Consider the following 5,000-nt stretch of genomic DNA (forward strand, 5'->3'; position numbering starts at 1 on the left):
CTGTTCTCTGTCGATCATTTTGGGTAATGTCTGTTCATCAAGGGTTGGATATAGTAGAGTTTTGTGAAATCCAATGTTTGGCTCTCTTTATTCCCAGTTTCAGTTACATGCCTTGGTACTGTCTGGATGAAGAAGGGCGGCAGGGTAGCCGGTTAGAGCGTTGGACTAGTAACCGGAAGGTTGCAAGTTCAAACCCCCGAGTTCACAAATCTGTCGTTCTGCCCCTTAACAGGCAGTTAACCCACTGTTCCTAGACCAGTTAACCCACTGTTCCTAGACCAGTTAACCCACTGTTTCTAGGCCGTATTTGGAAATAAATAAATAAGAACAAAAACGTATCTTAGTTTCAGATGACGATGGGATATCAGGGCTTTGTTGATCATTTGGTTTAATCTGTCTTAGTTTCTTCTTGTAAGGAGGCTGTGATCAGAATGTAATATTTCGTAGAAGATAACAGATATCACACTCAACCAGGTCAACTGTGATTACAAGCCAGTATTCATCGTAAATCCATGTCTGAGGACATCAGGAGATGATGTGTAAACCGGCCTCTAGGGGGCAACAGTGAGCACTGGTACCTTCAAGTAGGATTCGGCTTTGGTAGGGTGTGCGTAAGCAGATGGATGTAAGCCTCTGATTAGACGTAAACCTCTGATTGGACGTAGGCCTCTGATTGGACGTAAGCCTCTGATTGGATGTAAGCCTCTGATTGGATGTAAGCCTCTGATTGGATGTAAACCTCTGATTGGACGTAATGCTCTGATTGGACGTAAGCCTCTGATTGGACGTAAGCCTCTGATTGGACGTAAGCCTCTGATTAGATGTAAGCCTCTGATTGGATGTAAGAGAGAGAGAGAGAGAGAGAGAGAGAGAGAGAGAGAGAGAGAGAGAGAGAGAGAGAGAGAGAGAGAGAAACATATGAGATGAAGAGGGGAGAAATAGAGGACAGAAACAGAAAAATAGAGTATGTCTATATAGGAAAACTCTACAGAGACACTGCATATGCAAACCAGCACACACACGTGGGCAGCCAACCAGTGCTCTCCTAGTAGTGGTGTCTGTGTTGTAGACAGTGCTCTCCTAGTAGTGGTGTCTGTGCTGCAGACAGTGCTCTCCTAGTAGTGGTGTCTGTGCTGCAGACAGTGTCCTCCTAGTAGTGGTGTCTGTGCTGCACCCATTGGAATGAGTAACAATCAGAGCATCACACTGGGTAGATTAACAGTAATGATGAAATGCCTGTAATCCTTGCGGTTATTTCTAGAGGGAGATGCCAGTCCAAGTGAGAGAGAGGCAGAGAGAGAAAAAGAGAAAGAGTGAGTGCGAGAGGGATGGAGGGTGGGCGGGTGGGAGGAAGGGAGGGAGGCCAGACTGATTATGACAAGTTAACTGAGGCTAATTTAAGCTTGTAAATAAACCCCTTAATCATGTGATAGACAGGAGAGAGAGAGGCAGCAGAAGGAAGGAACGAGGGCGGGAGGGAAGGAGAGAAGGAGAGAGAGAGGCAGTAGAAGGAAGGAAGGAGGGCGGGAGGGAAGGAGAGAAGGAGAGAGAGAGGCAGCCGAAGGAAGGAAGGAGGGCTGGAGAGAAGGAGAGAAGGAGAGAGAGAGGCAGCAGAAGGAAGTAAAGGAAGTTTGGGAGGGAAGGAGAGAAAGAGAGAGAGAGGCAGCCGAAGGAAGGAAGGAGGGAGGGAGGGAAGGAGAGAGATGCAGTAGAAGGAAGGAAGGAAGGAGGGCGGGAGGGAAGGAGAGAAAGCGGCAGTAGAAGGAAGGAAGGAGGGCGGGAGGGAAGGAGAGAAGGAGAGAGAGAGGCAGCCGAAGGAAGGAAGGAGGGAGGGAGGGAAGGAGAGAGAGATGCAGTAGAAGGAAGGAAGGCAGGAGGGCGAGGGGGGAAGGAGAGAAGGAGAGAGAGAGGCAGCAGAAGGAAGGAAGGGCGGGAGGGACGGAGACAAGGAGAGAGAGAGGCAGCAGAAGGAAGGAAGGAGGGAGGGAGGGACGGAGAGAGAGAGGCAGTAGAAGGAAGGAAGGAAGCAGGGCGGGAGGGAAGGAGACAAGGAGAGAGAGAGGCAGCAGAAGGAAGGAAGGAGGGAGGGAGGGAAGGAGAGAGAGAGGCAGTAGAAGGAAGGAAGGAAGGAGGGCGGGAGGGAAGGAGAGAAGGAGAGAGAGAGGCAGCAGAAGGAAGGAAGGAGGGAGGGAGGGAAGGAGAGAGAGAGGCAGTAGAAGGAAGGAAGGAAGGAGGGCGGGAGGGAAGGAGACAAGGAGAGAGAGAGGCAGCAGAAGGAAGGAAGGAGGGAGGGAGGGAAGGAGAGAGAGAGGCAGTAGAAGGAAGGAAGGAAGGAGGGCGGGAGGGAAGGAGACAAGGAGAGAGAGAGGCAGCAGAAGGAAGGAAGGAGGGAGGGAGGGAAGGAGAGAGAGAGGCAGTAGAAGGAAGGAAGGAAGGAGGGCGGGAGGGAAGGAGAGAAGGAGAGAGAGAGGCAGCAGAAGGAAGGAAGGAGGGAGGGAGGGAAGGAGAGAGAGAGGCAGTAGAAGGAAGGAAGGAAGGAGGGCGGGAGGGAAGGAGAGAAGGAGAGAGAGCGGCAGTAGAAGGAAGGAAGGAGGGCGGGAGAGAAGGAGAGAAGGAGAGAGAGAGGCAGTAGAAGGAAGGAAGGAGGGCGGGAGAAAAGGAGAGAAGGAGAGAGAGAGGCAGTAGAAGGAAGGAAGGAGGGAGGGAGGGAAGGAGAGAGAGAGGCAGTAGAAGGAAGGAAGGAAGGAGGGCGGGAGGGAAGGAGAGAAGGAGAGAGAGAGGCAGCAGAAGGAAGGAAGGAGGGAAGGAGGGAAGGAGAGAGAGAGGCAGTAGAAGGAAGGAAGGAAGGAGGGCGGGAGGGAAGGAGAGAAGGAGAGAGAGCGGCAGTAGAAGGAAGGAAGGAGGGCGGGAGAGAAGGAGAGAAGGAGAGAGAGAGGCAGTAGAAGGAAGGAAGGAGGGCAGGAGAAAAGGAGAGAAGGAGAGAGAGAGGCAGTAGAAGGAAGGAAGGAGGGAGGGAGGGAAGGAGAGAGAGAGGCAGTAGAAGGAAGGAAGGAAGGAGGGCGGGAGGGAAGGAGAGAAGGAGAGAGAGCGGCAGTAGAAGGAAGGAAGGAGGGCGGGAGAGAAGGAGAGAAGGAGAGAGAGAGGCAGTAGAAGGAAGGAAGGAGGGCGGGAGAAAAGGAGAGAAGGAGAGAGAGAGGCAGTAGAAGGAAGGAAGGAGGGAGGGAGGGAAGGAGAGAGAGAGGCAGTAGAAGGAAGGAAGGAAGGAGGGCGGGAGGGAAGGAGAGAAGGAGAGAGAGAGGCAGCAGAAGGAAGGAAGGAGGGAAGGAGGGAAGGAGAGAGAGAGGCAGTAGAAGGAAGGAAGGAAGGAGGGCGGGAGGGAAGGAGAGAAGGAGAGAGAGCGGCAGTAGAAGGAAGGAAGGAGGGCGGGAGAGAAGGAGAGAAGGAGAGAGAGAGGCAGTAGAAGGAAGGAAGGAGGGCAGGAGAAAAGGAGAGAAGGAGAGAGAGAGGCAGTAGAAGGAAGGAAGGAGGGCGGGAGAGAAGGAGAGAAGGAGAGAGAGAGGCAGTAGAAGGAAGGAAGGAGGGCGGGAGGGAAGGAGAGAAGGAGAGAGAGGGTGGAAGAGAGAGACTGATCTGTACTGTACTTTCGATGTACCGTATATGGTATGCATATACACTGAGTGTACTAAACATTAAGAACACCTTCTTAATATTGAATTTCACCCTCTTTTGTCCTGAGAACAGACTCAATTCGTTGGGGCGTGGAGTCTACAATGTGTTGAAAGAATTCCACAGGGATCCTGGCCCATGTTGGCTGGATGTCCTTTGGGTGGTGGACCATTCTTGATACACACGGGAAACTGTTGAGCGTGAAAGACCCAGCAGCGTTGTGGTTCTTGACACACTCGAAACCCGGTGCGCCTGGCACCTACTACCATACCCCGTTCAAAGGCACTTAAATATGTTGTCTTGCCCCATTCACCCTCTGAATGGCACACACATAAACAATCCATGTCTCAAATTGTCTCAAGGCTTAAAAATCCTTCTTTAACCACCCGTCTCCTCCCCCTTTCATCTACACTGATTTAACCTGTCTCCTCCCCCTTTCATCTACACTGATTTAACCTGTCTCCTCCCCCTTTCATCTACACCGATTTAAGTGGATTTAATAGGCTGACGTCAATAAGGGATCCTAGCTTTCACCTGGATTCACCTGGTGAGAATATGGCATGGAGAGAGCTATTAACGTTTTGTACACTCGGTGTATTCCTGTTGTTTTGTATTTGAGCTATAAAGCCTGGGGGGGGTTTGTGGTATATGGTATATGGCCTATGTACCATGGCTAAGGGTTGTTCTTAGGCAGGAACGCAATGCGGAGCGCTAGTACATGTCAAACTACTGTTGATGTAGCCGTTTTATCAAGATGAAAAAGAAACAATGATATCAAGATGAAAAGACTAAACGTCATAGTCATGGTATATGGCCTCACGTACACGCGGATAAATGCTGTTTTAGCCAATCACCATTCAGTATTCAATCTACTCGGTTTATTAAAGGAGATTTGTCACGAGAGCATGTGGATGTGGATTTTTACCCTCTCCTGGACACTCTCCATGACCCAGCACATCCACGGTCCCCCCCTTCCCTCCTGACATAGCGCCTTCCAGCTAAACACTCTCCATGAACCAGCACATCCACGGTCCCCCCCCTTCCCTTCTGACATAGTGCCTTCCAGCTAAACACTCTCCATGACCCAGCACATCCACGGTCACCCCCCTTCCCTCCTGACATAGTGCCTTCCAGCTAAACACTCTCCATGACCCAGCACATCCACGGTCCCCCCCCTTCCCTCCTGACATAGTGCCTTCCAGCTAAACACTCTCCATGACCCAGCACATCCACGGTCCCCCCCCCCTTCCCTCCTGACATAGTGCCTTCCAGCTAAACACTCTCCATGACCCAGCACATCCACGGTCCCCCCCTTCCCTCCTGACATAGTGCCT

At 51.6% G+C, this 5,000-nt stretch overlaps 1 protein-coding gene across 3 annotated transcripts in view; it reads right to left on the minus strand.

Moving 5' to 3' along the window:
- Window positions 1–5,000, minus strand: part of LOC139382375 (muscleblind-like protein 1) — a 75,272-nt gene that overhangs the window by 54,606 nt on the left and 15,666 nt on the right. The gene's annotated exons all lie outside the window — the stretch shown is intronic.

Source organism: Oncorhynchus clarkii, chromosome 24, assembly GCF_045791955.1.
Source record: "Oncorhynchus clarkii lewisi isolate Uvic-CL-2024 chromosome 24, UVic_Ocla_1.0, whole genome shotgun sequence".
NCBI classification, from domain to species: Eukaryota; Metazoa; Chordata; class Actinopteri; order Salmoniformes; family Salmonidae; genus Oncorhynchus; species Oncorhynchus clarkii.